General features: G+C 46.0%; 1 protein-coding gene across 13 annotated transcripts in view; it reads left to right on the top strand.

The window, feature by feature from the left end:
* pcdh15b (protocadherin-related 15b) overlaps positions 1-25,080 on the top strand; it is a 1,980,039-nt gene that overhangs the window by 781,824 nt on the left and 1,173,135 nt on the right. For 6 of the 13 annotated variants that reach the window (XM_038773422.1, XM_038773420.1, XM_038773421.1 and 3 more), the window contains exon 1: positions 22,954-23,445. The exons of 2 other annotated variants lie outside the window; for them this stretch is intronic. The gene's annotated coding sequence lies outside the window, so the exon portion shown is untranslated. Of the gene's footprint in view, positions 1-22,468; positions 22,520-22,951; positions 23,446-25,080 lie in introns of those variants that run through there. 5 more of the 13 variants (XM_038773429.1, XM_038773427.1, XM_038773426.1 and 2 more) reach the window with 2 other exon arrangements.

The raw sequence follows: 25,080 nt of genomic DNA, 5'->3' as shown, positions 1-25,080 counted from the left end.
TTTTGTTTCCATTCACAACACACCCTGCCATCGGTTCATTTTTGCTTTGGGACTCTGCCTGTGAGCAATCAGCAGGAAACCTGGCATTCTGTATTCTCACACCATGCTTCAATTTCATCTTCTTCAACTGCAGCAAAAAATGTCAAAGGAAGGAAAAAAAAAGGTATCCAATACAGAAATTTGGTTTTGAAGTTACAGGAAGAGTCTCACAACATTGCCTCATACTTAATTTCTTCAATCAAAATCACCCCCAAAATACATACTACTTGACAAGATAAGATAAAGCTGTGGATCTTCCGACGCACCATAAGCAATGCCATGGGGAATGCACAAGTGGTATATATTTTTCAAATCTGACATCATTTGTGCATTTGCCTGTTGCTTCTCTGTCACTGAAAATCTTACTCAATAATCCTTTCTTCAATTCATCCTTCACTGGATAATTACAACTTGGTACTCCGAGTCCCAAGTGGCACTACGTTTCTTTGTTTACTTCTGGTTGGCAGATTCTAACCATGTGACCCTGATCTCCCTGTTCCCAATTGCCCCAAGCCTTTCCTGAACTCCACATTGCTCAACCCATCAGAAGAAATCAATGCAGGTATTATTTAGTTGATCATTTAATAGAACTTTCTTTTATTCTTTTCGCATCTTAGTGCTGCTGTCACCACAAATGCTCAAAATGAACAGTTAAAACCACCTGTCTGTCTGCTTATTGTGTTCCTTCATAAGAGCTTTTTATTGCTGTACGTGTGTTCTGATAATTTGCATGTAATCTTCAATGGGGAAAACATTTAATTTAATTAAAATGCCAATTCTCCATGACTGTCTATATTTTCTCCCACCTTTTGTCACTTTCAAATATTGTCACTTTCTAATGCATGTTGTTGCTCCACAAGTGACTTGATGGACGTCAAGCCATTTGTTGAGGAAATAATATATAATTTATTGATCGGACACCAATACCCACCTGAATATTACATTTTTTTCATGCTTTTGCGCCATGAGGATGGTCAGGCATCATGCTGCAGATATACATGTGTGTAGGTGTCTCCATGAATATTATTTTGTTCTCACTTGTGAACATCTGGAGAAGCAGCTGATATCAAAAGACAATCATTCATTATTACTAATCTCCATTAAACTACACACATTTGTACTGTGTACAATGTCAACAAAGATTTATTAATGTATAACAAGCCCCACATCCAATACACATTCATCACACAGAGGTCACACTTAGTTATAGTTGCAAAACAATCTTTTTTTTAAAAAGGAATCTCATTAATGACTTGAAACTTGATTTTTGTCAGCATTAATAAATACTTTTGATTAACTTCAACTGCAAAATTTCATCTCCAATTAGTTGGATTTACCCACACAGCACAGTGATCTGAAAGGCTCAGGCCAAGCTAACAGATAAAGATTACAGCTGATGCCGAGGGCGATCTACTGTGATCAGACTTTAGCACCTTTGTACTTACCCAAAACAACTTCCCACTTACAAATCAAACTTGTAAAAAAAAGGGATTAAAAGGGACGTAGCATTTTCTTAGTTAGTCTAGAAGTAACAAGGTTACTTCAGAACAGAAACTGACTATCTGATTCTAACTTGAGATGGGCATTGGGTGTGGAGGGGACCACAGGATGAGAACAATCCGACCGCTTGAACGTGAGATGTGGAAAATCTTTATTTCCCTTAGAGTTTGGTTGACTATGTCAATGCTGACACCTACATCAACCAGTGGGAATAACATAATCGCTGGCAGATTATCAGAGGGTGCTGGGGGGTGGGTTAAAATGTGCTACCAAGGCAGCACGGTGGCCTAGTGGGTTAGCCCCGTTGCCTCACGGTGCCAAGATCCCAGGTTCGATCCCGACTCTGTGTCACTGTCCATGTGGAGTTTGCACATTCTCCCCGTGTTTGTGTGGGTTTCGCCCCCACAACACAAAGATGTGCAGGGTAGGTGGATTGGCCACGCTAAATTGCCCCTTAATTGGAAAAAATTAATTGGGTACTCTAAATTTATTTTTAAAAATGTGCTGCCACAGGCCTAACATAGAAACTGAATCCAGTGAGGTAAATACGGTTTGGGGCGGGTTTCAAATTGAATAACCTTGCACTTATCTGTATTATATTCCATCTGCCACCTTTTTGTCCAACTAATTAACATGTCTATATCTCTTTGTTGACTCGTTCTATTCTCACAGCTTGCAGTCCCACCTAGCTTTGTATCGTCAGCAATCCTAGATACATTACTCTCTACCTTATCATCTAAGTCATTAATATAGATTGTAAATAGCAGAGGCTCATTCTTATTTACTAGTCACAGTCTCTCAACATGGAAATGCTCCATTTATCTGTACTCTCTGCTTCCTGTCCAATAATAATCTACTATACATGCTAATATTACCACTCCCAACTCCATGAGCCCTTACCCTTTTGTGTGACACCTTAATGATTGTCTTTTAAAAATTCAAGTATGCCACATCGACTGGTTTCCCTTTATCCACTCTACTGATTCCACCCACAAAAATTAGAGTTTGTCAGACAGGATTACCATTCCGTGAAATCATTTTGACTTTCCTAATCATACTATACTTTTCTAATCAAAATTAAATAAAATTAAGATTACTTTTTAAGACTTTCTCAGTAATGGATTCTGGCACTTTCCTGATGACTGATGTCAGGCTGAATGGCCTCTACTTCCCTACTTACTCACTCACTCGCTCCTTTCTTGAAAAGCAGTGGCCAGAATTCTCCTGCCATCAGGATTCATTGTTCCTGCTGATCGCACACCCTGCCAGTGGATTTTGTGGTGGCATGCAGTCGCTTCAATGGTAAATCCAATTGACAAGTGGTGAGAAGAGAGAATCCCACTGTTAGCAAATGGAATGCCGCCGGGAAACAGGCAGCTGGGAGGCCGGAGAATCCAGCCCACTTTAGGCTTGCTGACTTCCAATAGCCTGGGACCAAATTAGAATCAAAGGAATTTTGGAAAGTCATAGCCAGCAAATTCACTATCACGTTTAGAATTCTAGGATGCAGGCCATTGGACTTTATCAGATTTTCTTCTGCTAATATTTATTACCTTATTTTCCTCACTCTTATTAGCTCCTCGGTTGCCCTGTGTTTCTTGGTATGTAACTTGTGACTTCTACTGTGAAAACAGACAGAAAGGGGCAAATCCTCCCATTTTAGGACTAATTCCTGTCGCAGGGATGGGATCTACATATCTGTGTGTATGTAAAGGGTTCACAGACAGAAGTAACAGCAAGATAACCACTACATGGAATCACCAGATATGGGTATGAAAGATAAACTCAAGGAGAGTTCCCGGCTCTTCGTGTTAGAAGTGACTAGTGACTAGAGTTAGAGAGAGATAGCTGAGTGAGCAGGTGCAGTTAATCATTATTCTATATATTGAATCTTGTTGATTTTATCTTTAGTTATAGTTATTGAAGAGAGAACAAATTCATAGTTAAATTATTATTGTTACACAATAAACAGTATTTTCTTTATTTGAAGTCTTTGAGTGTTACTGAACATCACACATATGACCATTCTGGAAGAAATCAAATGAGTAACAAGATATTACACAATGTAATATAACAGGAACGTGCAGTATTTCCTGCTGTGGAGGCCGTCGGGACACATACCAAATCTTCCGGCCCCAACCGAATTAATTATGCACCAGGGTGTTCCATGTTGTATTCAGTAGCAGACAGGCCTGGATGGTGCATAGCCCGCCATTGTATCTGGGTAGCCACATTTTAAAAAGCACCAACATCATTTACCCACACTTAAAAGAAAGAGGCGGACCTCCTGAAGATGAGGTTAGCTCTCTGGGAGAACTCTTGAGAGCAGAATCTGGGCCTCCTCAGAATGAAGGTCGATCTCCTAGAACATCCTGAGGCTGGAGGATGGACCTCCTCGAGTACACCTGACCTTAAAGGTCCACCTGCAGATACATCCCCGACCCAAATACTTTCCCCGTCTTTGGACCCATTGGCAGGGGCTTGGGAGCATTTTACCCAAATTATTTGTTCAATAGGCAGAATTTTCTAATTTCTTTTCAAAGAATTGGCTCAAGCCAGAAATGAGAGAGAGGGGTGGGGAGGGGCAACAACAGCCAGCCAGCTGCCTTGCACAATTTTCCTGGCAAATTTTCTAGCACTTTGAAACAAAAAAATTAAGGGGCAGGACCCATGAAATTAGCAACAGATCCTGACAGATTGGGGCTTCCTTTTCAATGAGGCGGTCATGACCGTCACCCTCCTGGGTTGTTCTTCCTGGTTGGAACCTGCGGGTTCTCTTCACCAGGTTCCCATTTGTCAGGACCTTTTGTCGAGGGGGAAGAACATGAAGCCACCTACGAGGAGGAAGAGGATGAGGAAGTGCCAGACTAGGAAAAGCTGGAAGATGAGTCCGGGGAGGACCCATAGGACCAGCTGGAGGATGGAGGACAGGCAGCAACGGTGAGGGCCAGGGAGGCCCTCATACTCAAGTGCTTCATATGTGAATTGCGCTTTCACATAGCCATCCGTCAGTCCAGAAGTAAAACACTCGAACACGTTGGTAACGAATATTCGTTTATTCACGGCCGGGACAAATCTCTAAGTAGTCGGGGAACCACCTTCGAGAAGTGCCAAAGTCCCAAAGTATGGACTGTCTCTTTATACAATCACACCTTAGAGGTGGTCCCCTTAAATTCCTAGATACACCAAAGATTTGGCAAGGATCCAGAACATGTACTTATATGGAATTATTATCCTCGAGGTAGAGGGTGGTGACTATGACATAATCATTAGCTAATACTGCTGCTGCTAACGGTTTTCTTATCCTATCCGTCCATCAGGTCCAACTTCCTTATCTCCTTCCCTCTCGTGCTCCTGAGTCAGCTCTTTCACATTCCAATGTCCATTGTCTCAGTTGACAAGGTTTTACACACTCATCTTTGCTGTCTCTGCACTAACAGATAGAGTTCTGTTCTCCTTCCATTCCCTCAACCCTTTAACATCTTTTTACTTGAGGATCACAGATATATTTCAGACCCTTAATATTACATACAGACAGTAAGGTTAAAACAAGACAATAAATGAAATCCACTTCCACACATATAGGGAGTGGCTTTGTCCGTCATCACGTCCCACCACCACCACCACCCTGTTCCACTGTCCCAGGATCTGTGTAACATCACCCTGGTGTGACGGGACTATGTTGGCACTGTAAATGGGTTGTTGTGTTCTGTGACCTTGCCGTTGCAATGACTTTCACAGAACATTGAGATGCTTAACTAGAAAGATGATTTGTTGATGAACATGTGGAAAGATAACACAGAGAATGCTTTTGAGACAAAGTTACTATGTGAGTTCTATGAACTCTCCAGAAGATACCCTAATGCCTGACTGTCCTGTTGTATGCCTTAGTACCAACTGCCAAGTGTCTCATGTCACGAGGCCAAGGTCTGACACCACCAGCTGGTTGGAGGTCACATTGCTAAATAAGTAAACTACTATTCACAGGCATATCACTACATCCCCCTTCCTTTGGAGATGTTAACATTTATGTGAAGAAACATCATTCATATTCTCGTCTCAACACATACGACATGTATATACAGATTCAACTGTGCTTCAATTAACATGATTTGTCTGCTGAATGTGTCCCTTGTGCTGAGCTAATTGTGCATCTCTGACATTATCACCCTGCTTATCTTCTGGGCTCTTGTCAGCTTTCCAACGTCACGATGCATCATGAAGGCCGGCATCCTTGCTGGCCATGCTTGCGTCATCAGCTGCTGCATCACCAGCTTCTTTTGTGTCTTTATGTGATGCTTTTTGCTGCTGCATTGTCATGTACTCTCTGGCCTGCCGGCCATATTGTCGATATCTTCTTCTTTGGTGTCATCGGTGCTGCTCATGGTAACCGCCCTCCCCACTCTCCTTTTCTTCCTATTTTTTGTTTTGAGAGCGATTTTGTGACTGCTCTTTTCCCACTTGGCCTTGGTAGCACCCATCTTTCTGCTGGCCTGCACCATGGGAGCGGTTGTTTGTAGATCGTCTGCTGAGACTTCTCATGTTGGCACACTTCTGCGGGTCTGTACCGTCATGGTCATGTCTGTTCCTTCAGTAGCTGGCTGTAGATCCTCACAATCTGGTGTCTGGGTTGGATCCTCATTCCCAACGTTGGGTGCTGTTCCTCAATCATGTGTTTGAGCCCCAAGTGATGAATCCTCGTCACTCATAACAATGCATTGGTCATCATTTCCTGAAGAACCAAGTAATGGCTCATCCTCAGTTTGTAGTATGATATACGTATCATCCGTCGTTGTGGAACTGCATACAGATGCAGCCACGTCTGGTAACATGGTATAAGTATCATCTGTCGTTGTGGAGCTGAATACAGAAATAGCCATCTGCTCCTCTAACTCATCATTTGGTGGAATGGTGTCGAGTATTGGGGAGTCCACTATCAGAACCATTTCATAGGCCTGCAATGATTCACAGTATGCCTCTGGAGCCAGTTTCTCCAGAATTGGTATTATATCTTCCATTATTAGTTTGTTCGTAACTGAGTTGTTTTCATCCAAAGTGTCTGCTACTGCAATCTCACTTTCAGTCTCTGCATACACCATCTCAGAGCTTTCACACTTTTCGATGTCCTGCACAGACTGGGCGTCCCTTGATGATCACCTCATCATTCTTGCCAAACCACCGGAGTAGCGCTTCACAGGATTCCTCATCTAGTTTACCATCACTCCCGCGAAGCAACCTGACTACCGGTTCACAGTCGTCCTCATCTGGCTTACCGTCCAAGCCTTTACCATCTTCATTGTATTCATGGTCTTCATAAATATAATTGTCGTAATGATCATCATCGTAGTCTGCATCATCCTACTCATCATCATTGTCTTTCGTGAAGTACAACATGAATTATAGCAGAATTATTTGTTCATACAGGAATTGATCTATTTGCAAATCAGCAGTAAGTCTTGCTGCACAGCTTCCATCCAACACTCGATACTCTGGAACCTCAGGAGGAGTGAAGTTGAAAAAAGAGTCATTTAATACAGTTTGCATAGCTGCTTTACGAGTAGGCCGACCATTATGCAACTGCTCCATTTTAATGGTTTTCAATGTGACATTTTTCCTGTCTCCAGTTGATGTGGCAGCTCGTGCACCCCTTGATTGTAAATACGAAAAAGCTTGACCCATCACACCGCGATTCCATCTGGAAGTACTCATTCGATTCAAACTTGACCTCCAGAATGAAACTCATTGGCCGTCCCGGATCTGAGAAACTTACAGTAACATCTTGTAGATGCTTCAGGATGGGCTCATCATGCTCCTGTACCATGGCACCGAGTATATCCTCATTTTCGAAGACCGCTAACCAGAACTCTGGTGTCCTTTGGATCCTTCATCTCTGTCTCTGGTTGATCTTCCTCCACTTTCACGATTGCTCATGTCTCATCGGATAATTGTGCCACCATATCAAGTTGCGAGACGGAGCAATCTTCTGTCACTTTGCTGACTCGGACATACAGCTGCTCAACTAGGTTCAGGTCCTCACATGCATCCACCCCTACAATGGACTCACATTTCATGTCCACAATGGAAAATGGTACGATGTGATTTCTGTTGTGTACCCATGCTTCGAGTTCACATTCCCCCAGCATCTCAATCTCATTCCCACTGCCGTCTATCAGCATTCTTGGTGGATGTACGACTTTCGGTTAGACCCGCAGCCCGTGCAAGTTGCGCGGAGGAAGGTTGCCCTTGTCCCCGTATCGAGCGTGCATCTTATCAGTGTGTCATTCAGCATTACTGGATTTGTCCACCTGTTTTTGACGGTATCAGTTGGATCATCACTGTTATTCCAACTGGTCATCAAGACTTCTTCTTTTATATTTGTGCTCACCGTGTCCTTGGTTGAAATCAGATCATCGAAAAATAATTCTTCAAGGGGCATCTAATTGGTTGCATTGACTGACACTGTTTGGTTCACTGTAGGACATGAAAAACATTGGGTGCGATTCTCCGCAAATGCGGAGAGTCATGAAGGCTGCCGTGAAACTGGTTGTGTTTCACGGCAGCCTCCGCGCCCCCGCCCGGGACCTGATTCTGCTCCCAGGTCGGGGCTAGCAGCGGGGCCCCGTGAACCTCGGCATTGCAGGCTCAGGGAACTTCGCTAAGCCCGCGCGCCAAGGGTAATGGCGGCTGACGCGCACGATGACGTCAGCCGCGCATGCGCGGATTGGACGGCTCCAACCCGCGCATGCGCGGATGATGTCATCACGCATATGCATGAAACCCGCGCATGCGTGGGCCGTTATGCCCCTCAGCCGCCCCGCGGACTGATCCAGCAGGGCGGCGGAGGAACAAAGAGTACGCGGGGTTTGGACCCGCCGCCCGTGATCGGTGGGCACCGATCGCGGGCCCATGCCACCCTTGGCATGGCCGTGGTGCGGCCGTGCCAATCGGTGCCATGGTTCTCGAGAACGGCGCTTTACGGCCGTTTTCACGAACTGTGAGAGCAGGTGTGTTGGAGTTCGTGAAAACGGCCGTAAAGGCCTGGGAAATCGGCCCATCGGATAGGGGAGAATCGCTGCTCGCCGTAAAAAAACAGCGAGCAGCGATTCGTGTTGTGGGGCGGCCATGGGGGGGGGGGGGGAGAATAGCGGGAGGTCGGGAAAAATGTCGGGAAGGTCCTCCCGCTATTCTCCGACCCGTCGTGGGGGGCGGAGAATCGTGCCCATTGTTTTGCAAAGTGATTTGTATGGCCACACCTGGAGCATACTTTTCCATATGCTGGACATTGCTGTGGGCCATGTCAATTGCCACATTCCTGGCATAAGATGGCGGCTCCGGTCAGCCGCTTCAAATGGCCGTCTGCAATGAGACCACATTTCTTATTGACCTGTGTTACAGTCTGGGACATGCTGTGTAGCACCGCAGAAAGGTACACCTGGGACCGGGACACGCCCCCAAGACAGTCGGGCTTGCTAGTGAGGCCCTCAGCCATGGCCGTCACTGACTGAGCCATGCCCCTCAAACGATAATGGCACTGGTGTCTTCTTCCATGTTAGACCATAAGACCATAAGATATAGGAGCAAAATTAGGCCACTCGGCCCATCGAGTCTGCTCTGCCATTAAATCATGGCTGATAATTTATATCTGTCTCAAAGACAGTCAGTGATTTGGCCTCCACAGCCTTTTGCAGCAAAAACTGATTTGCTGTGCAGCCAGATCACTTGCTGGGCTAATCTTAATCGCGTTTTCCAAATTCAGATCTTCTTCCCGTAACAATCTTCCCAAAGTTTATAGATAGATAGAGAAATACAGCATAGAACAGGCCCTTCGGCCCACGATGTTGCGCCGAACTTTTGTCCTAGGTTAATCATAGAATTTTGGACAATTTTTCATGGCCAATCCACCCAACCTGCACATCTTTGGATCATTCGATATCCCAAACACTATTTGGTCGGGGATCATCAATGACCTTAGATTACAGAAATTGCAGAACTGGGCCTTCAGCCTTAAGCCGGTTACAAAGCTGTCAAAAGATTCGCCTGTTTTCTGGGTATGCGTATGAAAATTGTATCTTCCAAATATTTCATTATTTTTCGGAGAGCAATGCCAATTGAAGTTCTTTATCACGTCATTGTAGCTCTTGCCTTCCTCTTCACTATCAAAAACAAAGATATTGTAGATTTTCATTGCTTGAGGACCTGCTACCGTGAGCAGCAACGCAATGCGCCTCACCAGGCTGTGCCTGCTGGCCAAGGGCTGAAACATACGGCGCGATTCTCCCAGAGGGGGAGAAATCGTAAGGCTGGCATCAAATCCGGGCGGGTTTGACGCCAGCCCCCCCCTCCCCGACCGGGAACCGATTCTGGTCCCCGGTCGGGGCTAGCATGCCACCGCCGTAAACTCCGGCATCGCGGGCTTAACGAAATTCGTTAAGCCCGCTTGCCAGAGTTTGCGCCGGCTGACGCGTCATATGACGTCAGCCGCGCATGCGCGGATTGGACGACTCCAACCCGCGCATGCGCGGATGACGTCATCGCGCATTTGCGCGAAACCCGCGCTTGCGCGAAACCCGCGCATGAGCGGGCCGGGATGCCCCTCAGCCGCCCCGCAAAGTGATAAAGCGGGGCGGCGGAGGGACAAAGAGTGCGCGGGCATCGGACCCGCTACCCGCGATCGGTGCCCACCGATCGCAGGCCCATGGCACCCTTGGCACGGCCGTGGTACTGCCGTGCCAATCGGTGCCATGGTTTTAAAAATCGGGACTTTACGGCCGTTTTTACGAAAGGCCAGACCAGGTGTGTTTGCCGTTCGTAAAAACAGTCGTAAAGGGCTGGAAACTCGGCCCATCGGACAGCTGAGAATCGCTGCTGGCCGTAAAAAAACGGCGGCAGCGATTCGTATCGGGAGTCGGGCGTGGGGGGGGGGGGAGAATAGCGGGAGGGCGTCGGACGAGCGTGGCCGTAAAATTTTACGAGCCACGCTATTCTCCGCACCGTCGTGAGTGCGGAGAATTGCGCCCATAGAGTTTAAACTGCTGTTTGAAAATGCGTCAAATTTTGTATACGTTACCTGATACTTGAAACTGGTGGGGTGCACTTAAACCTTCCATCTCAAACTTCACCGTTGTTTGTTGCGTTGAGTCGCCAGTGGCCGTAGTTCACCAGGTCTGTGGAAGAATCTTTTCGTTTTCGTTCTACGGCCTACTTCGCTTCGTCTCTTCTGCTGTTACCTTTAAATGTACTGCACTCCTGGTACTATGTTGTGTTCTATGACCTTGCCATTGCAATACCTTTCACAGAATATTGGGTTGCTTAACTAGAATGACGATTTATTGATGAACATGTGGAAAGGTAACAAACAGAATGCTATACTATGTGAGTTCCGGGAACTCTCTTGGAACTACCCTTATGTGCGACTGCATGTTGTACTCCTTACTACCAATGTCCGAGTGTCTCACATCATGTAACCAATGTCTGACACCATCAGCTGGTTGGAAGTCACATTGTTAACTATGTACAATACTATTCACAGGAAAATCACCACACCGGTGAAGGTGGGGGCTGATTGCTGGCGCTCCCCAATCTGCTGAGTGCACACTCATACTCATCACCTGCCTACCGTATGCCTGGAGCGCCGAGGGCGGTGGGGAGGAGGGATCGCCATGCCCGGGGAGCTGGGGCAAGGGACTGGGGGTCGGTCCGCATTGCGCAAGTGCCAGTGATGTCATATTTCTTGGGTGCAACGTATTTTAATGCTGTACATATGTATCTCCAACTTCCTCTAGCCCCTGATGGTGCCACCCCCCCATTCCCTACCCCTCCAAACCTGTCCTCCTCCATCCTTTCCCCCCTCACCCCCTACCCTCCTTCCCCACTCTTAGAGATCCTTGATCTGCTTAGCCTTCCGTGTTCTACCGCTGCGTATAGGTTTATCCTCATAGATAGAAGCAGCCAACTGCTTACCACATCCCGGGGCCGTTGATGCCCCTGGCGGGCATCCTCTGGGGGCCCAGGAGCCTGAGGGGCACGGCCCACTTGCTGGCAGCACATGCCTTGCTTGTTCCAGTGGCTGACTCTGAGATGTGCCATTGTCGGTGGGTGGGGGAGCGGGGTGCGAGTAACTGAGGGGAGCTGCAGGCAACTGTTGCCATTCCATACGGTGTCTCTGGGATGGCACCCAGCAGCCCCTCCTCCCAGTAAATACACATAGTGGTCACTTCAGAATGGAGGGGCAGCTGCTTTGACCCACAGCTTTCCCTGCGTCATCTGGCTTTGCCAGCCCTGACAGCTCCCCAATGTCTCCCCAATACCGGGGCAGCACGGTAGCACAAGTGGGTCGCACTATGGCTTCACAGTGCCAGGGTCCCAGATTCGATCCCCCCCTGTCAATGTCTGTGCGGAGTCTGCACGTTCTCCCCGTGTCTGCGTGGATTTCCTCCGGGTGCTCCAGTTTCCTCCCACAGTCCAAAGACGTGCAGGTTAGGTGGATGGGCCATGATAAATTGCCCTTAGTGACCAAAAAAGGTTAGGGGGGGTTGTTGGATTATGGGGATAGCGTAGAAGTGAGGGCTTAAGTGGGTTGGTGCAGATTCGATAGGCTGAATGGCCTCTTTCTGCACTGTATGGTCTATATTCCATGTCTGCAGTATGGTGCCAACGCCCACGGCGATGTTCCTTGGTACATGCTCTGGTGCACCCCGGCCCACCTGCGACTGGGACATGCTCCACAGTCCCTTATTAAGGCCCACCTGGGACTGGGACAAGTCTCCAGCGACTGGGACATGCTCTGGATTGCCTCGGCAATGTTCACCACAGAGGCTGGGACATGCTGTGTAGATGCAGAAAGGTCCACCTGGGACCAGGGCACGTCCCCCAGATAGTCGGACATGCTACCGAGGCCCTCAGACATGGGCGTCACTGACTGTCCCATGCCTTGGACACCTTCACTCATGTTGCTGATGTTCTGCACCAGTCTTACCACTGCGGTTGGCACCCTAGCAGTGTTGACCTTGGTGCCACCCATTGCCGGCGCTATCTCCTGCGCCCGTAGCTTCTGGGACTCCTATAATCGGCTGTGGACTTGCTGGAATGTCACTGATATCCCCCCTCTGAATCTCACAGCTTCATCCTATCGACTGCATCAGCTCAGGCTGAACCTTGTCCAGAGTCTTAGCATCAGACAGTGCCCAACCTGGTTCCTGGGATCCAGCAGACCTCCAACTGCTGTTTCGCCTGGGCGTTCCTGCCTCTGCCTGATGTGCATCAGCAGCTGTGGTGCTCATGAAAATGTGCTCCAGACGCCTGACCACTACTGTCACTCACCGAGGTGTGTGTCTCTGTGCTGGTGCAGAATGGGGATGACAGCTGTGCTGTGAACATGTTGGTTTCCTTAGAGGGCCCCTCCGAAGTGTTCTCTTGGGAGGCAGGAAGTGGAACTACCTCTGATGAGCCGGCACTGTTGGATGGAGATTCTGTAGGTTAACGGATATATGGTCAGTAGGAGGGATGGATCATTCTGTATGTGGGCAGCATGGTAGCATGTGATTAGCACTGTTGGTTTCACAGCACCAGGGTCCCAGGTTTGATTCCCCGCTGGGTCACTGTCTGTGCGGAGTCTGCAAGTTCTCCCCGTGTCTGCGTGGGTTTCCTCCAGGTGCTCTGGTTTCCTCCAACAGTCCAAAGTCGTGGGGGTCAGGTGGATTGGCCATGATAAATTGCCCTTGGTGACCAAAAAAGGTTAGGAGGGGTTCCTGGGTTACGGGGATAGGGTGGAAGTGAGGGCATAAGTGTGTCGGTACAGACTCGATGGGCCGAATGTCCTCCTTCTGCACTGTATGTTCTATAGATTAACAACTCACGAGTGACAGGTATTCTGGATGGCAGTTGATGGTTCCTCACCTCTGCATCATATGCCAACCTCAACTTCATAGAATCATAGATGTTTACAGCATGGAAACAGGCCCATCGGCCCAGCTGGTCCATGCCGTCCAGTTTCTATCACAAAGCTAGTGCCACTTGTCTGCAGTTGGCCCATATCCCTCTATACCCACCCTGCCTATGTAACTGCCTAACTGCTTTTTAAAGGAAAACCTGGGGCGAGATTCTCCGCAAATGCGGAGAACCGTAAAGGCTGCCGTGGGACAGGCCGTGACCCACGGCAGCCTTCACGCCCACTTCCGGGTCCGATTCTCCCCCCCGGGCGGGGCTAGGAGTGCGGCCCCGTGCGTCACGGCAAGCGTCACACCGGCTGACACGGCCGATGACGTCGGCCGCGCATGCGCAGGTTGGACAACGCCAACCCGCTCATGCGCAGTTGGAGTCTTTTCCCTCAGCCACCCCGCAAGACGTGGCGGCTTGATCTTGCGGGGCGGCGGAGGGAAAAGAGTGCATCCGTTTCGGACACTGGGCCGACGATCGGTGGGCACCGATCGCGGGCCTATGCCCCCCTTGGCAGAGCCGTGGTACTGCCGTGCCAATCGGGCCCCCAGATGCCCCAAACGGGCATCTGGCGCCCGTTTTATGACGGCAGCGAGCAGGTGTGTTTGCTGCTGTGTTGAAACGGGCGTGAAGGCCCGGTCGCTCGGCCCATCGGCCTTGGTGAATCGCCACTCGCCGTAAAAAACGGCGAGCGGTGATTCGTGGCGTGGGGGAGGGGGAGAATAGCGGGAGCGCGTGAAAAATGTCGGGAGGCCCTCCCGCTATTCTCCCACCCGGCGTGGGGGGCTGAGAATCGCACCCATTGTACCTGCCTCTACCACTGCCTCTGGCAGCCTGTTCCAGATGCTCACCATCCTCTGTGTGAAGAAATCTCCCTTCTGGGCTTTTTTGTATCCCTCTCCTCTCACCTTAAATCTATGCTGCCTAGTTCTAGACTCTATCTACCTGATCGATGCTCCTCATTATTTTATACACCTCTATAAGATCATACCTACACTCCAGGGAACAAAGTCCCAGACTATCCAGTCTCTCCTTATACCTCAGACCATCAAGTCCTGATGGCGTCCACGTAAATCTCTTCTGCACTCTTTCTAGTTCAGCAATGTCCTTCCAATAATAGTGACCAGAACTGAACACAGTATTCCATGTGTTGTCTTTCCAATGTCTTGTCCAACTTCAACAAGATGTCCCAATTCCTGTATTCAATATTCTGACCAATAAAACCTGGCATGCTGAATACCTTTTTCACCACCCTGTCCACTTGCAACTCCACCTTCAAGGAGCTATGAACCTGTATTCCTAGATCTCTTTGTTCTGTAACTCTCCCCAACTCCCTACCATTAACTGAGTAGGCCCTGCCCTGATTTGATCTACCAAAATGAATCACCTCACATTTATCCAAATAAAACTCCATTTGCCACTCATCGGCCCACTGGCGCAATTGGTCAAGATCCTGCTGCAATCTTAAATAACCTTCTTCACTATCCATTATGCCACCAATCTTGATGTCATCTGCAAACTTACTAAGCATGCCTCCTACATTCTCATCCAAATCATTTATGTATATCACAAATAACAGTGGATCCAGCACCGATGCCTGAGGCACTCCAGTTTGAAAAAGAACCCTCCACAACCACCCTTTGGCTTTGGTCGTCAAGCCAATTTTGTATCCAATTAGCTACCTTGCCCTGGATTCCGTGAGATTTAACCTTTTGCAACAACCTACCATGTGGTACCTTGTCAAAGCCATTGCTAAAGTCCGCACAGACAAAGTCGACCGCACTGCCGTCATCTGCCTTCTTGGTAACCCTTTCAAGAAATGCAATCAAATTTGTGGGACAAAATTTTCCCCTGACAAAGCTATGCTGACTTTCCCGAATTAACCCTTGCTTGTCCAAATGCCTGTAGATCCTGTCCCTCAGAATACATTCTCACAACTTATCCACTGCAGAAGTAAGACTCATCGGCCGGTAGTTCCTGGGCTTATCCCTACAGCCCTTCTTCAACAATGGCACAACATTTGCAACCCTCCAATCTTCAGGCACCTCCCCTGTGGTTGTCGATAATTTAAATATCTCAGCTAAGAGGCCGGAATTTCCTCCCTCGCCTACCACGTCAGTGACCATTCTGTACTCGGCCACCCCCATTACTTCCTGGATCCATTCCTCATAAGTGATGAAGACTCTGATGCTGGCACCCCACCGCCTGTCTGGGCCCCCTCCTGTCTGTTGTGGGCCAACTTCTCCTGCCAGGGGGCTGGTGCCAACCCACCCATGTGGCCTGCTGGAGGTTGTTGATATTCTTAGTCATTGGCTGCTGGCCCTCCTGGTGAGGGTTCTGGAGCTGACAGCCACTGCCACTTCCTCCCAGGTGACTCTAGCTGCCCTGTGGCTGACCCTCTGAGGGGCATCAGGGCATCCCATGTGCACTCAACCGCATCCAACAATCTGGCTAGGTCGGCAGCCCGAATCATGGGCAAAGCCAGGGCTAAATCGCTGGCTTTTAAAGCAGACCAAGGCAGGCCAGCAGCACAGTTCAATTCCCGTACCAGCCTCCCCGAACAGGCGCCGGAATGTGGTGACTAGGGGCTTTTCACAGTAACTTGATTTGAAGCCTACTTGTGACAATAAGCGATTTTCATTTCATTTCAAATCTCCTCGGTGGCATGGCTGCGAGTTTTGTGAAGTTTGCTCTGTGGGATCGATTTAACTGCTGCTCCCTATTCGCAGGGAGCAAGCGAGTGCGGTCTCATCAAATCAGCCATCATTTGTGGTGTGAATCCCGTTAAACGGACCAATTAATGTTTGATAGCTGTGATGGCCTCGCTGGGTAGAGCGGCGGCAAGTTCACGGCTGTTCCCACTCACTACCACACTTAGAAACTTTTCCATTAAAGCACCCCCAATGTCATATTGGCAGGGTGGGGCAATTCCTAAGGTTGGGGGGACGCCTGCTAATATTTAATGGAAATGTGGTGACTAACCTTTCATGGCATGATCCCCATTACATCATTGGCAAGGGGAGGGGACAAGAACAAGAAATGCCACCAGCGCAAAAGCCATTTGCAGACTACTGTTGAATTTGAATTTCCTACCCCCATCGGTTTCCCCACCCATCAAAAATGGGGGTTGAACATCTCAACCAATGTGTCCATCGTTCCCTCATTTACCATGGTAATTTCTTTTCTCTTTGATTTCTAAGGAACCATTTTTCATTCCTTCGTTACTCTCTCCCTTTTCATATATTTGTAAAAGCTTTTACAATCTATTTTTATCATATTTTTAGAAACCATTCACCTCTATTTGTCAAGATTGTCGTATTGCAGATCCTTCGGCATTCAGATAAAGTGACTTAAATGTTACATTTTTCACTACTTCTATGCATGGATCTTACTCTCTGATGCACTATTACTGTTAAACTCTGTCCCTTCCTGTTGCACTCAATCTGTCTTGACCCACATCAATGTATGTTTCCATTACCTCGCTTTTTATCTTTGGATTTCTAAATCTCTTTGCCTGAACCTATTTCCCCCTCTGTTAGTTTAATGTTTCCCTGCTTTGACAATACTTGTTGGTGCATTCTTAAAGTTGTTGGCTTTGTCCCTTCCTGTTCCCACTCTGGTTAGCACAACCCTTTACTATTGCATTGTCCTTTCTTTTTAACTTTGCAAATATCCCCTCACAGGAAACCTCCCTCCTCACTATTTAGTTTAAAGACTTTCATACAATGAATGATTGAGTGGGTACTTCTTAGAGAAAGCCGTGTCCTTGTGAGATGTTAACAAAGTATTTTTAAGTTGTTTTTAACTTGGTTTCAAGTTTTAGTTCAGCAGCATGGGTTTCTCAAGACTTTGGAAACTGACCTGGGAACTGGAGATAATTTTGAGTGGAGATCAAGTGGTTTATTTACACTTGTCATTGCCCCATCTGAATAAAACCTCACTTCTTGCAGTTGTTGTCTCCATTCCCTCTGACAAAAACTTGGCAGAGAGTGCTTGTATGGATACAGTTTTTCGCAACTTTTTTGAGGATTTCAAATTCAGTGGCACAGTGGTTAGCATTGCTGCCTCACAGCACCCAGGGACTTGAGTTCAATTTCAGCCTTGGACAACTGTCTCTTTGAAGTTTGTACATTCTCCCCTTGTCTGCATGGGTTTCCTCCGGTTGCTCCGGTTTCCTCCAACAGTCCAAAGATGTGCATGTTAGGTGGATTAGTCATGCTAAATTACCCTTTAGTGTCCAGGGATGTGTAGGTCAGGTTAAGGGAATGAGATGAGATGGGGTGGGGGAGTACATCTAGGTGAAGTGCTCTTTCAGAGAGTTGGTGCAGACTTGATAGGCTGAATGGCCACCAGCACTATAGGGATTCTATGACTGGATAGAAGGCAACCTAGACTGGGTGTGTCTGACTACAAATGTAAAACCTTTGCTACTCGTGATGTGGAGATGCCGGTGTTGGACTGGGGTGAGCACAGTAAGAAGTCTTACAACACCAGGTTAAAGTCCAAAAGGTTTGTTTCAAACACGAGCTTTCAGAGCACTGCTCCTTCCTTAGGTGAGGAACTGAGGAAGTCTGAGGAAACCGAGGAAGTCACCTGAAGAAGGAGCTGCGCTCCGAATGCTCGTGTTGGACTTTAACCTGGTGTTGTAAGACTTCTTACTTTGCTACTCGTGACAGTGACAACATGAGATCAGCACAAAAAAGCAGTCCAAAGGAGTCCGGTGGATGAGATCGATTGATCCCATTGCTCATTGTTGGGTGAGGAGAGCACAAAGGAGGAGAAAGATGTTCATCCGTTACAACATCAGCCACTTTTATTGCTATCTGCGACTCCAGGGGTACCCTAATATCACAAAGGTGCACCTCTTGTGAAATGTAACAACTGAAATCTGAAGTCCACACCCACCAGCAGCACCAACATCCTACCACACAGTTCCTTCAACAATTCATCCAGTCATTAGGCATGTGACCAACCAAGTTTTGTATTCATCATGAAACCAGCAAAATTGTGAGTTGGCCTTCAAGACAGAATAATGGACAAGACATAAAATTGGTGTCAATCATTCAATTTATTGTGGTATAACAAGAAGCCTAAAATAACGAGAGCTGGTTCTCCGATTTTGCAGCGATGTCCAGAGGAAGCATCTGGTCTTACGACCAAAAAGTTGATGCCGCCCCCGCACTGTTGCTCCGCCTGGTGGGGGACAAACATCCACGCCATGTAAAGACCCCTGCAGATACCTACACAGAATGGCCGGGTCTGTGGGAGTGCATGTGCAAGGCAGCGGCCTGTGGCGGCCGCGCCGTACAACATGGCGCTGGCTGCGCGTGGACCCGGCCTCCCAGATGGTGCTCCTTGTAACCCCCCACGCCATCCCTAGACCACCTCCCCATCAGTCCCCCCAGCCGCTATTGATGCCCCCCCCCCCTTGCCAGCCGAACAGCTCCAACCGACTGGTGGCGCTGGACACAGTCCACAGCCGCCACGCGAGATCCCCGAAAATTGAGATACACGACCGATGCCGTCAGGAAGTCGGCCCATCGGGGACGGAGCATCAGGCAGGGCCTCAGGTTACATCAAGTACTCCTCAAGTACGCTGTTTTTGAGGGGGTGGAGCATCCGAAAAATAGCGCCGGCCCTGATTTTGGCGTAAAAATGGATTATCTGGCCGATTGCCAAACACGATTTCAGCGTTGGCAGTCGGTGAATCCAGCCTCCTTTATTCGAACACCCATGTGCATATCCTTATTGAATTAAAATGTCTCCAATTTACAATTCCTGCTGTTTCTCTGTGATGCATCCAATGTGGCTGCACAGAGACAGATTGCTCAGATTACTTCAGCAGGGGTAGAGCATGTTACTCAGATTACTGCCTTGACTCTTGACGAGCTTTTGCCTTGTAGATTTTTGGAGCCACAAAGAGTCCCACCTGTACCTGTGTAGAGACATATTCAGCTATCATGAGAAGAGGAAACTTTTGTGTGCTGGCTGGGGTGGGCAGGGGGTGGGGGAATGCAATTTGAATGGAGTACCTACTCCAGGAGAGGGTTATCTCTCTCTTGGGCGAGAGTCACATCACTCCTACCACTATGCTGCATGTCATAATATACATCCAGGTATATGATGGTGAGCAGACAGGCAGTGATTGACACACAGGATGACCAGTGAACACACAGAACACAGCAGCCAATCACCAGACAGGACATGGCCACTATAAAGCCAGAGGGCACTAGTTTTTCCGCTCTCTCGGGGATCCAGCCTCTGAGACAGTCGGAGCTCGTGAGCAGCAACTAGAACAAACACCATGTGGTAGTAAGATAGTCTGGTCTGGTTAGCCTCAGGTCTCCAGTCAAGTCAGCATAGTGTCAACCCACAGTTAAGCATGTATTATAGTTAGTTGTTCAATAAAATCGTGTTGTATTTTTTCAAGTGTTGGAAGCCTGTCTCTCTCTCAACTGCATCAAACGCAGTCCACGTAGACCCAGCTTACCTACTGCAGACCAGCTTGATGGGAAGTCAATGGCCATGGATAAGCTATCTGCCGTCCTATTTAAGACACCAGACAAGCTGGAGTCCTTAATTTGATCTGCTGCATTGCAGGCCTGCATGGACTCATTTGGGAGCAGTGCCTAAATCTCCATGGAGGTTCCAACCTTTCCATGCACCCATCTTCACAATTCCCTACACTACCGGTCCAATCCAATTTTGGATTCCTCTGTCCTCCCCAATATTATGCAGAGTGTGTGTGGCACTTCTGTCAGTGCATGGAAAAGTTGTTGATGCTCTCTAGCATTTTGCAACTCAACGATAGCCCCTGCAGTTCCGTATCTGTCTCCAGTTGAGCAATGCTTAAATAGGATTGTGCCCAACACCCCCGCAACCTCTTCTGTCACGAGCTGTTCACATCTGTCCCAGCCAACTGTGCCACACTGCCAGCTTGTGTTCATTTGTGAAGTGTGAAAAATCAACTAACTGTCTCCATTGGTGCATAGCTGTACCTCCAGTGATGATGCACCCTCAGAATTACTGAGGTCCTCTGAGGAATTCTCCTCGTGGATGTCCTGTGACACTTGTTGAATGTGTAAAAACCCTGTAATAGAAGAAAGGGATGTTATTTAGTTGCAGCAAAGTCACAATCTTGATAATCATCATTCCCTGTCTTCTCATAGGTCGGTCATTGATGGAATTAAATCAGTATTTGTCAGATGGTAGTTCTGTCACCATCTATTTGTGAGTTCCAAGTCTGACCATTTCCAATTGAGAGGGACACAATAGTGTCACTTATTTCCAGGCATACTGTAGTGTTCAGCTGTTTAATTAAGCAAGTCTGTTTCCTGTTGCTGGTTTACAGGTCAATTGTGCTTGATTGGTTAAGACTGAATGTCAACACAAAAAAAAATAAATTGGAGAAGTTATTGGAAGCAAAAAAGTGTAAGCATGGAGGAAACATTTTAAAACACTGTGTGTAAATTCCTGTTACATACGTATAAGCTGGAGTGCCATCTCTGCACATCTGACATATAAAATATACAACAGTCTCCTGTGTACGTATGAACTGGTGTATTTGAGGTGGTTCACCTAGAGTTCTCTCCCTTGGTCAGGTTGTGCATCACTTTGCATAAGGAGTGGGTTGAGTGTGAATGTTGGGTCAATAAATAGGGAGTTGATGCAGTACTTGGAAAATAAAAGCTGTTTTTTGCCGAACATTAAATGTGGGGAAGGAGTGATGTTGTGGGGCAGGTTTAGTAAGGCAGAGTTGTGGAGTGAAGGGGCTTAAAGCACAGGCTTGAGCAAATGAGCAAATGCATTCACTTTTCCCGTCCTGGGTATTTTAATAAATCAATTTTTTTCTTCTATCCATGACTTAGCCACCCTGCTGCTGATGGTCACCTCTTTGGGAACCAATAACCATACTTTCTTGGTGAGCACTGCAGGTTTCTTCCTATTACTAGTGAGATGCAGCACGATAGCATGGTGGTTAGCATAAATGCTTCACAGCTCCAGGGTCCCAGGTTCGATTCCCGGCTGGGTCACTGTCTGTGCAGAGTCTGCACGTCCTCCCCGTGTGTGCGTGGGTTTTCTCCAGGTGCTCCGGTTTCCTCCCACAGTCCAAAGATAGGTGGGTTAGGTGGATTGGCCATGCTAAATTGCCCGTAGTGTCCTAAAAAGTAAGGGGGGGGGGGTTGTTGGGTTACGGGTATAGACTGGATACGTGGGTTTGAGTAGGGTGATCATTGCTTGGCACAACATCGAGGGCCGAAGGGCCTGTTCTGTGCTGTACTGTTCTATGTTCTAGATGCATGCCCAGTGAGATGTCATTAAGTGTTCTGCCCTTGTTGTATTTCCAGCATTCATCCTGCACACTTCCAATTTCCATTTCTGTTTTAAAGGTCACATGTTGTGGGCGCAAATCATACTCACTGTGTGGCTTGTAGGAAGCCAAAGCTAATCGTTTCAATTGAATAAAGATTGCAGATTCCGACAGGCTTGGTTGATTCCCTGGTTTCACCCATGCAATTCCACTTGCCCCACATGGAAGTCACTTACTGATTAATATCGAGGTTAGAGTGTTGGGAAATGTGCAGATAACTTCCTTTTTTAACAAGGTTTTGTGTTTCCAGTCGGCGTCTTGGCTGATCAATACTCTCTTTTTATTTCCTATATGAACAGATGGAGTACAGATTAAAGTGTACTAACTAGATTGTCCCATTGTGTATACAACCGCATGATCGTGGGATTTGAGAGCTTGTGTTTTAAACACGTGTATAATGAATTAATCAGCTATCTTAAATATCAGATTTCTCAATAAAATTTTCATAGATTCTGGTTAGAATTTTATTGGTACAGTTTTCATTTTTTTTAAACTGTCTCTACACAAAGTGCATATTTCGTTGCCAGTTACCACTTTTGGCTTTGTCGATACAGAGGCTCAATAGGATATAATTTAATCCCTCACAGTGAACAGATTGACATTTTGTCGCCCATGCTGTGTACCACCTCCAGTCACAACTATAATCATTTTCTCATCCATCATTCATCACCACAGGTAATATATAACATATATATATAGTATATACACATATATATATGTGTGTGTGTATGTACATTTATGCAAAGGTAGCAAGATCAAAATTTGTGGGTGCAATTCTTGTTGCTCTGCGAACCATGAACCATTTGTACATTTTGCATGGTTAAAATAATATGGAATCCTTATCTGGCAGTTAATTTAATTTGCTAATTACATTTTAGATTACATTAGAAAAATAAATTATCTTTGCTGTCCTCAAATATGTTTTAATGTAGTTCTTGTCAAATAAGGCAAAGTGTGAAAAGCATTAATTTAAGCTTTTAAATTGCACTTCACAGACTAATTACATTTATGCTGGTGAAGGTTTACCTGGATTTACCTTATGTGTTCAGAGGCTTTAATGAGATTACTGCTTTGGTGTCAGCTAAGATTGTTAACAAATTCCAGTCACGCGATTACCAGTCTATATACGTGGTAGAAAAGTATTGAAATGGACTGTGCAAGCAAGCATAAAACATTCAGAGAGTGAGAGAGCACTGGACAACCCAGTAATCATCTGAATAGAAGAGTGTTCACTGAGTTCTGACACCTGGTGTTAATTTATATGAAGGACTTGCCGGGGTCTGCTTAAACCTTCTTAGCTGTCTTCAGCATTTGCTGTGAAGTCTGGGAAACTAATTGTCACAGGTTCAGTGAAGACCTGGATCGTAAAATGGAGCTGCATGTAGAGGACAGAAGAAAATTTGCTCAGATCAATAACTGGCTGCTTGATCACTGAAAGAATTTGAATGTGACTCCTCAGCAGACGGAGGTTTTGTGGTTATTTTGGAGACAATGGTAGCAAAGAAAGCTGTGGATATCATGATATTGAATGCTAGTGTCTTATCTGTTGGAATGGCTACGTGTTAGCAAAGAACACATTGAAGTTCAAGGTATTTACTCCAGTAAGTATTATCAATGCTAAGGAACTGAGAATTGTGTTAAGTATGAAGGTGGATTCTGGTAAGTAATTAATAAGAATAAATGTTGCTGCACTGGTATGATTCAAAAGTGGATTCTTGCAGTGAAAAACAAAATTTGTGTTAGTAGCCAAGTGTCTATTAAGTAGTAGGTTTTCAATAATATTAAATATACTCATGTTAGTGGCTGCAAACTATTGCAATAAAAGGTATTTGCAATACCTTGAATTAAAAGATAACAGATTTTTAAAAAACTTTTGTGAGACACATGCAGCTTTTGACCTTCAGAGCATTCCATTTGTTCTATTCAAAATGACTAATATTGATGAACTTTAAGTTTTCATATGATATATATATTATACTGCTTTATCCACTGAGGACTTTTTTTTTCAAATGATATTGAATTGTCACTGCAATTAATTTAAACATTGAGACAGCAGAAGGGTAATTCAACTGATTCTTGCAGAACATAACATGCAATACTATCCACAATAGTGTTTCATTACTTTGTGTGAGATCATTGCCATCAAACAGACCATGACGTGCTCATGTTTGTTTTTAATAGAATCATTTTTCCATCTGTCTAATCTTTCCTCAAACTCGATCAGCACAAATATTATAATCCCTAAAAGTGTCAAGGGGCATTTAAAGTAGAAATAGTTCAACATGATACCGAAGTAACTTAAAGAAAACATATTTTATTTTTCAAACAAATCATTTTTCTTTATCCTACAATTGATCCAGATTAAAGTGTATTGCACCTATCTATACCTAAATTTTCTCACAAAAGCAGTGATGTTTAAACACAAAAGTGGTAATTTTAATAAGATTGTTGTTTGCATGATATTCTGTTATTGGACTGTAACACTGAAAAAAATAATCACCCTGGCGACTATTATACTGGTTGTTATCAAATTTCTGCAGCAGAGGATGCCTGCTGCTAGAGTAATGTTATCTTTTGGAGCTGTCCCTGGTGTTCACCTGTCTTAAACAAGTGCTTGTCATGGAGACGAGGAAAATAAAATAATACATTCTGGCACTCGTGTTTCAGGAACACAATCTGGTATTACCTGTAAGTAGCCTGGTGGCACTGAATAATTGTAATTTAAGACTGTCTGCAGAATAGTCGTGCAAGCATAATGCAACGCGGCATTCGTGGTGAAACTCTTACTTTTAGTCTGTTATTTTCATGTGGAGGATCCATAGGTTGTCATTGTTATTCTGTTTTATAGGTCAGCACTGCATATTTTGTTGTAGAAGTCACTGGCTAGGACCAACAATGAAACCTATTTGCATAGCAAAAGGAGTAGATGAAAAATGTAATCTTTGGCATTTTGCAATGTCTTGCCATTCATTTTTGTTCATGGTTTGGATCTTATCTGCATTGTTTCCACACTGTATTAAAGACTTTCAAAACTCTAAAACATTTACATTTTCTGAATTCGGAAAAAACAATCAAGAAAAGTAAACAGCATTTACTTTTGATATTAGCAAATGGAAATAATGCACGTAACAGTGGCTGCCTTTAACTACCTTTTGTAATCTGTATAAAGGTAGTTAAATGTTAAAGAATTGATTTAAAGTCTTTCTTTCTGTCAATAGTGCATTAATGTTCTTTGA

Source organism: Scyliorhinus canicula, chromosome 16 (assembly GCF_902713615.1).
Source record: "Scyliorhinus canicula chromosome 16, sScyCan1.1, whole genome shotgun sequence".
NCBI lineage: Eukaryota > Metazoa > Chordata > Chondrichthyes > Carcharhiniformes > Scyliorhinidae > Scyliorhinus > Scyliorhinus canicula.
The sequence above is the reverse complement of the archived record's forward strand: the minus strand, read 5'-3'. Positions and strand labels throughout refer to the sequence as shown.